The 8,820-nt window shown below is 36.5% G+C and overlaps 1 long non-coding RNA gene across 2 annotated transcripts; it reads left to right on the top strand.

Moving 5' to 3' along the window:
- Nucleotides 1-925: 925 nt before the first annotated feature.
- Nucleotides 926-4,514, top strand: LOC144966343 (uncharacterized). Of its 2 annotated transcripts, none has more exons than XR_013644189.1 (2): nt 926-1,128; nt 4,332-4,514. It is a non-coding gene; the product is annotated as an uncharacterized LOC144966343 (long non-coding RNA). The 2 variants fall into 2 exon arrangements; XR_013644188.1 differs by lacking the exon at nt 4,332-4,514 and adding an exon at nt 2,274-3,528 and having other exon boundaries at nt 946-1,128.
- Nucleotides 4,515-8,820: the final 4,306 nt, after the last annotated feature.

Raw genomic sequence — 8,820 nt, 5'->3', positions numbered from 1 at the left:
ATGTAATCAGTTGATTAAAAATAGAGACTTACTAAATTTGGAAAGGTTCGCATCACATCGAATTTTTTTGTTTTCTGACTTTGTGTGATCAAGCAATGACTTGGTACAAATTCGTCTTTGGTATTTCATTTCTTGTGTTTTCTTGACAAAGGGAAACCAAAAACGTCTACATCTCTTCGTCAATTAAATTGAAGCATCCATTCAATGTGACCATTGTTATTTATTAGCATCATATTCAGAGAGTTAGTAATTATCACTATTTAGCGCTACAAAATCCAGGATGATTTCCAGCTTCACGATGACTCAAAATTTAGCAATGACTATGAAAAATGATTTTTTCTCTTTTTGAGAAAAAAATTTGTCTAAAATCAAAGCCCTATCTCCACTGAGTAAAAATGTTTTTGAATTTTGAAAATCCATCTATAAATAAACAAGTTATGCAGTTTCAAAGGTGTCATTTATTTGGATGACCCGCAAAGAGGACAAAAACGCGAAAATATGGGACGCTTTTTCGGCATTTTTTTTTTCGACCTTTGTTTGTACGCGTACCTTGCGTAATAAGTGGATTAAAAGATTGAAACTTGAAGAGCACATTAGGATGGTGTTTTGTAAAATACGGGAAAAGTACTTGTCATATTCATATGAAATTTTACAACCAAAAAGAAGAAATGTTCATGTATTACCTTGTCAGCGACAAAACCTCCACGCCCGGTAGTTTTAGAAATATTTTACTCCAAAGAGTAAAAATCTATTTTTAACAGTCTTCTGGTAATTGCACGAGTTTTGTCGCTTGACATAATCTAAAATGACATTTTTTCAAACTGTGTGCCAACTTTCAGTCATATTCATCGATAAACAGCGTCGTAATAGGCTTCCTAAGTCGTGACGTAATCCTGCGCAGCAACGCATGGCAACAAACCGGCTGGCTCTAAACAGTCGAGAAAAATGGCTGACACGAACTCTATTTCCATCACCGCCCTTATGAAATACTTCTCCAATGAGCATAAAAGTGTCTCGCGAGGTGAAAATCATCATCAGTCAGGTCCTGTTTTGACTTTCACTTACTCAGATGGCTTGATGTTCGGCAAAGTTCAAGCCAGCATGAAGAATAAAGAGTATTCTGTGAAGGTAAGTCATTTCGTCTTCTCATTCTCACTCTCAAAATCTCACATCTCCGTAAAACTACTGTTGGACAATAATCAGTTTACTTTGAGTTTAGGCAGATTTAGTATATCCAATGGAAAGATTTAACTGTTTACGTTCGATTTTAGTTAGGGAGAGAGAGAGAGGGAGTCATTGAATTATTGTGTTTTTATCTTATGGACCACGGACTTTGAGTCTTTGAGGTCTTAGTCTTGCTTCGCTAATTTTCGTTGCTATTGACTATAGTCTACTACATACTATTTAGTATCGTGTTGTAACCTTTATTATAATACTCATATGAGCATCACAATCACCAATCACGCTAGACATTTTATCATACTTCATGTGGGGCAGCGTGGATCAGCGGTACGGTTTTTGCTTCGTACCCGAAAGGTACCGAGTTCGTTCACCCGCCGCTGCGCTGTGTGGCCTTGAGCAAGTCACCTCGCCCTAGCTCAATTTGCGGCGCTGCACCGTGGTTATTCCAGTCTTCCCTGGGAATAGACCCTAGAGATAAATTTCCTCTATGGGATGAATAAAGGATTTATTTAGACCAGTGTTAGTCACGGTAAACTAAACTTCCTATTGGGTTAAGGTGTAATGTAAATGTTGCTGCTTGAAACTCGAAGAAATCAATAACATTGTGAAATTGAATGTGAACTTCAATTTAATATACGAAAACAGATAAAATGGACGTTTCGGGTTTCCCCCTTATCAACAAAGCAAGATGAATGAAAGAATCACTTAATTTGTTTTTTTAATTGAGTTTTTATACAGCGTAATATCCACTAAATGTGCTCAAAGTGCTTTACAAGGGGTCCCTGGCCAACAGCAACATTTAACATGTAAGACGGGACATGATGCCTGTTGGGCGATATTACAATTTTTTCGGACAGAGACAACGCCAGGTACTCATTTGACACCTGAGTACGGTGAGAGATTGTGAGTAAAGAGCCTTCTCCAAGGACTCAACTATGTGCCGAGCGAGGCCCAAACCCAGGACCTTCTGATCTGAAAGCGAGTGTCATACCACAAGACCACAACAGACGTTTAATTAGTTTGTTTGTTTTTTGCCTATTGAGCATGGTCGCAGCTCTAAATTTGAATCTTTTATTCTTTTACTTCCACAGATCTATCTTGATGATGCCTGGGTTGATTCAGTCCAAAACTAATTTGTGTGGTTTTATTTAACAATGTTAATGACATTGAACATACATTGATACAACAATGCCATAATTTGTCATGTTTATCATGTAAAATCATGTATGGACCTACAAAACCATTATTTTGAATGGTGATTTGATGATGATGAACAAAATATGTGTGTTGTACAAAATAAATGGCAAAGCTAACAAAATGCAATCTCCTTAATAAGAGGAGACTGGGGATTGACAAGTGCTGCAACAAATTGAAAAATAATATCAGATGTTTCTATTAACATGGTTGGAATATATGAGAGGATGTTAACATTTTTCAGTCTTTCATTAGCCCTCTCAACATGAATTCTACATGAAGCAATTTCTTTTGTTAATAAAATCTCATTTTCAGTAAATTTATTATGTAAAAAGGGAGGGATATTTACAGTTACTCCTTGAGGTAAAATATCTTGAATCAGGATGGGGTTTTACCTTTATTACCTTTATCTGCTAAAATTAATTCTCCAGGGCTTAAAATTAAAAGTTTTAGTAATCCACAATTTTGTACAATGACCTTATCCGAGACAGACCCTGGATCATGTTTAGAAATAAAATTTATCACACCATTTGGACTTAGACCAACAAGAGCTTTAACAGAATTCATGGACCTATAAGAAGAATAAGTTAACCGTTGTTTATCCATTTCTTTAGGAATAGCAATTTGGTCATCTGTACAATCAATGATCATTCTGCAATTTGGAAATCTTAAAAATGATGATGGAGCTGATAGTTTATTTTTATGTCTAGAAGGGCATGTAACCTTCATAACATTTTCAAAGAGAAGCGTATGGCTTATGTAAAACATGAATAAAAGTTTGTATAATATTTGTTATAGTACTTTCACTAACGCTAAACAATTGTGAAATATGAAGGTTAGCGTAGTTCTGTCTAAGTTTCATAAGTGTAATAATGAAAATTTGGTCTTTTAATGCAACTGTCTCTTCCTGAACTTCCCATCTACTATAATAAATAATGTTACCTCTAAAGCACTCAACATATTGAACAATAATATTAAATATTTTAAAAGAATGTACACCTGTCTCCATTCGAAGAACTTTTTCTGTAAGGCTTGAAACAGTGTAAGTGCGTTGAATCTAACTTAGTTGGGTTTTTTAAAGCTAGCTATTTCCTTATTTTTGTCTGTAATTTTTTGTTCTTGAATTAAATTTGTTGTTCTATTTAAAATATCCTCACTTGTTCTACAATCTGTTTTTTTTTTAAAAGATGGAATCCTGTGATGATGGTGACGAGAGTTGAGATGATGATGAGGGAGAAGATAATGAGGAGGAAAATAATGATGATGAGGAATCTGGGTTTTTTAAAGGTGGGACTTTGTGATGATGATGAAGAGAGTTGAGCTGATGATGATGATGATGATGATGATGATGATTATGATGATGATGATGATGATGATGATGGTGATGATGATGATGATGATGGTGGTGGTGGTGGTGGTGGTGGTGGTGGTGGACTTCTTGATGTTGGTGCCAATTGAGATGGGGTGGGAATTCCTTGTGTCACTTTTCTTTTCTTTCTTTCTGGCTCTGATGGAAACAATTTATTTTTATTTCTGTCAAACAATTCAGGGAGGTTGGCTTTGTCACCATCTCTGAAGTGACAAGAACACACTCTTGATGATGATGTTGGATCTTTTGTCCTTTCACCTGAAATGAAAAGATTTAAAAAAAAACAATAATTCTGTTGGGCATATTGGGTATATTATTTAATTTGATAAGTACTTTGTTTTAGACTATCTTGTTTGACACCAGCTCAATGCATGATAAATCAAAGGTGTGCAAGAGACTAGGTTACTGGTGGGTCTCTCGCCTGTCTTTTATGAAATCGCACATTCAGCAAAATGTCGCACTTCCTCATTACTTCTTTTGATGATTTTGACTAGGTATATATAAAAATATGAATTCTTAAATTTACACAGTTAAAGTTGATCTTGGGGTTGAGTGTGGCAAGACTGGCGTTTTCTCTTTATTTCAGTCAGTACTGTACTGGACAGTGCGGTGATGGAAACTTTGGAGTGTCAACAATCGGGCACAGGTAAAGGAGAGAGGTCCCTGCCGCCATCTTGCTTTGTTCACACAGAGTTGCCACCTCGGCTGTCGGGGAGGGGAGGCATGGCAGAGAATCAGAGAAACTTTCCAAAAAAAAGAGGAAAGTATGTGTGTTTGTTTGTGTGTGTGTGTGTGTGTGAGAGAGAGAGAGAGAGATATCTGCGTGAGGGGAGGGGGGGGGGGGAGAGGTTGCGTTATTTTATTTATTTATTTTCATTTTGCCATAAAGGTATCGAGTTTAAAGTAAGATTTTAACAAATATTCTCTTCTCTTTCTTCTTGTTCTCCTTTTAAAAAAATTATCACTTATCAGTAGAACTTAACTCTCATTCAGTTTATCAGCCTTAACATCAAAACGATTGAGATATCATTTTTGCTTCAACTTCAATAAAAACCTAGTTTGGAATGTATTTTTATTTATAATTTCGTGCAATTGTACACTTTAATCATAAAATATAGGTCTACGTAAGCTAGAACTTGACCTAGATCTGGACTACGAACTCTATCAAATGTTCGACGAGGCGTGCGTGCTTACCTGACTAAAGTGGTCCACTTTTTCTTCAATTTTTTGTCTGCCTGTCCATTTGGAAATCTGTAAAACTTGCAGGAGTGACTCTCTGACTGATGTAGACAATCTGGTACAAAATACTGGACCATATTTAAGATAAAAATTGTTTTTTGAGCGATTTTCCAATTATTCCTTGCCTGGACCAAGCACGGATTTTTTTTGTTTAGAGCCATCCGATTCGTTGCTAGGCGGACGTGACGTCAGACTGTGGAATCCTATTAATTTTTTAAAATAGCATATATTCGTCCCATATTTTGACGCGAATTCGGGCACTTCGTGAGCGAAAAAGAGGCCCAAAGATTTGCGCGGGATAGTCATTGCTACAAAATGGACTGTTTAAGTTTGAATAGCGTAAAATTGATAAATAAAGAAAAGTTGTTATAGTAGCTGCGGCTGTTGGTTTGTGTTGTTGTGTTTATTTAGAGCCATTCTGTTTTAACCTTGCTGCGTCACATAACTCTACCATGTATTCTTCGCTTTATGGTCCCTTCTCCTCCCATTGTCCATGTCTGCTTCGGCTATTTATTAGAATCATTGTTGCTCCACTTGCTACGATGTAAAAAAAAAAAAGAAAAAAATTATCCATTGATTGCAACCCTTTGGACTGAACCCTGGTCTATTAAAATTTGTTTCACAAGTTGTTTTAACCAGTTAACTGCCATACTCTGGAAAAACATATATATTTAAAAGCGAATTTCCAGGTTTGAGAATTTTTGCCAAGATGAGTATCATTTAAATCGATCTATATTTGAAGGCTGAGTTTTCTGGCCAATTCTTTAAAATATGTCTTTCAAGGGTACTTTCAGTTACCTGGTTAAATTTGACCTAGCTGCCCACTCGGCAATCGATGGAAACAGGGATCAACAAAATTAGGATATCACGTGTTAGTTTCGTGTTCGCAATGATAACCCCCCCCCCCCCCCTCTCCCCCTCTTTCTCATTTTCCAACTTCACTTCATTACTCTAAACTTGTCTTCCAGTAGTTGATGAACTTGGGTTGGGGCGTGTCTTCCCCACTGCACAATATCATGATGGAAAGAAAGTAAGTAATCGCAGCAATTGTCTATGTATGTACTCGTAACAATAATAGCTACTCTAGCCCCATCATCGGAATAGTTATAACCACCAACAACAATATTCATTCTATCATAAAAGTCAGTGCAATCGTCACTAGTCACTATCAGTTCAATATTTGTATTCCGATCAGACTACAAAAGGTGCTACTTTGGAAGGGTATCATCGGGGTCCGTGTGTAAATGTGTACCGAGTAGTTCTATGTAAAAAACAAACGTAATTCTCGCTGCTGCGCTCAAATACAGAAGAATTTGGCGTTCTTAAAGTCATGAGCACGTGACTTCATTAAACAATGGTGCCAATATTGATACTCATGAACCAAACTCCATTTTGCAATAGTTTCCTTTTTTACCAAATCTATATCCGGTGGCCGGTCACGCATGCGTGTAGTCTGGTGTATTCATGCGTGTTTTGTTGTCATTCCAGCATTTGTTACCATCCCGTGAAATTACTATACAGCCCGAAGCAGCCTCTGACAAAGAATTAGAACAAAAGACCAGGACAATCGTTGCGTTCTCGTGAGGACAAATCGTCGAAAAGCGTTAGTTCAATATTGATTCAAAGCCGGGGGGCGACTTGGGCAGGCATTGGACGGACCATTAAGTCCTTAGGTCAACATCCCGTCCGGACTAATGGACTCACAAGTTTCACTAACCGTTTACCTCGTCCAGTCCGTCTTTCGAAGCACTCGATGCCGTTATCGGTTGTTGACGACAGAACACCAGGAGCCCCTGGAATTCCCATAATAGTTCAAGAGGTTTCCGAAAGACATTTGGTTGCTGCTGTAGGCGCGGGTTTTCCGCACTAAAACACCTGTCTGGAAGCTGTGTTAAAGCTTCTATGAGGAGAGGAATTAGGATTAGCGACGTTGAGGAAAACTTACGAGAGATCAGAAGAATTTGGAACGAACTAAGTTCATGGGTGTGACATAATAGACGCCAATTGGCGTGAGGGTCGCGGGGATATTGAGTAAACTTACTTATAAAACGTTTTTATAAACTTATCTGAATGGTTCGAAGTATGTAACGTATCAAAGTCTTTAAAACATATTTAGTTTCGTTTTATCAAACAAAATGTAAGCTGAAGATGTAACCACCAGACAAGATAGTACGACCAGATATTCCATCAGTGTGGGTTTCGTATATTATGTTATTACCAAAAGCAAATTTGTGTCCTAAATCCTCAATCTGGTATTTTGTACGAATGAACTATGTTTGTTTGTTTGTTTTTAAGGCTTTACGGCACTTGCAACATATTTAGGTTATATCAGCGCCAGTATAAATGAAGAAAATGGAATAGTAAAAAGTTCTAGAATTACAATTAAAGCACCCAAGAAAAAGTAAGACATAGGGGAACTGGGAACAAATAGGGGTTAGATGTAGATTCCAAGAGCATACCACCAATGAACTTAGTTTGAGATCACCTATAAGCCTCATCCGGACACAAGCACAAAATCCACTCAAATGCGTACATTATACATTGAAAATAACAAATATAATAATACATAACAGAGAGATGATTTACAACAAAAAAATATCATCTCCCAAAACAATAACTATGCATTTGACTGATTCCCTCCCAGTCAGGACTCCGGCCAGGGCCAGGACAAAACCAAATAATCTCATTCCAAGACAAAGACAGAAAGCATGTTGGAAAACAGTTATAAGGGGATAGAAGACACAGTATATACCCCCTGCCAACTATGGGAGGTCAGGAGCCCCACCCAGACGAATGAACTAGGTGAAGAAAATTGAGCTTTAAGTCAAAATTATCAGATAAAACTGAAGATTCTTTCCGTTTAAACCCACTACTGAGTCGCCTCAATTATATAAGTTAATATTTAAGTAGAATTTAATACGTTTTGATACGATTTGAGACATTTGAAGTTGAGAATATAGGATCATCGCAATCCTCAACAAGAAAATTAACAAGATAGAATTTTAGAGTTTTGGAATATGAGTAAAGGGAATTTTATTTATTTTTTATTGTTAGATCTGCACTTACAAGCGTACAAAAGAAAGATTTTAAAAAGCGCCTTTTCAAATAGAGAACACAAGATCAGAGAGCAATCTATCCGTTTGTTCATTTTGATATCGCTTAAATTCAAACCAGAGTAAAGTTTTCATTTTTTCTTTGTTTTCCAAGGTCTTACGGTACTTCGGTAATATCAGAGCCAGTAAAAAGGAAGAAAATGGGATAGTAAAAAAGTTCGAGAATTACAAATGAAGCACCCAAGAAAAAGTAACATAAAAAGGAATAGGTGCAAATAGGGAACAGATGTAGAAATTTTATGAGAGATATCTTGCATTTTATTGCATTGTTTTATCTCGGTTTTATTTATATGTGTCAATTGATAGTATGTGTGTTATTTGACTATTGTTACAAACATTTGATTTTTATGTCATGATATTATTGCCAATGTAAAGCGAATAAAGCCCGGCATCATAATGATTATGCGCTGAAGAAATGCTATTTATTATTTATTATTAATAGAATTTTATCAGTGTGCTTAGTTTAAGATCACCTAAATGTCTCACAGCAACAGCCAAATATTTACAAATCATATATAATATGTAATATATAATACAACAAATCATAATACAGTACATAACATAGAGGTGATATACAAGACAAAAAATATCATCTCCCAAAACGAACTATACATTTGATTGTTTTCCTCCCAGCAAGGCTATCCGGCCAGGGTCGGGACATAAACAAGTAATCTCATTCCAGGACAAAGACAGAAAGCACGTTGAAAAACAGATATAGGGGGA

Source organism: Berghia stephanieae, chromosome 2 (genome assembly GCF_034508935.2).
Source record: "Berghia stephanieae isolate SIO BIC M18660-M18661 chromosome 2, UCSD_Bste_1.3, whole genome shotgun sequence".
NCBI classification, from domain to species: domain Eukaryota; kingdom Metazoa; phylum Mollusca; class Gastropoda; order Nudibranchia; family Aeolidiidae; genus Berghia; species Berghia stephanieae.
This window is presented reverse-complemented; position numbering and strand designations above follow the sequence as displayed.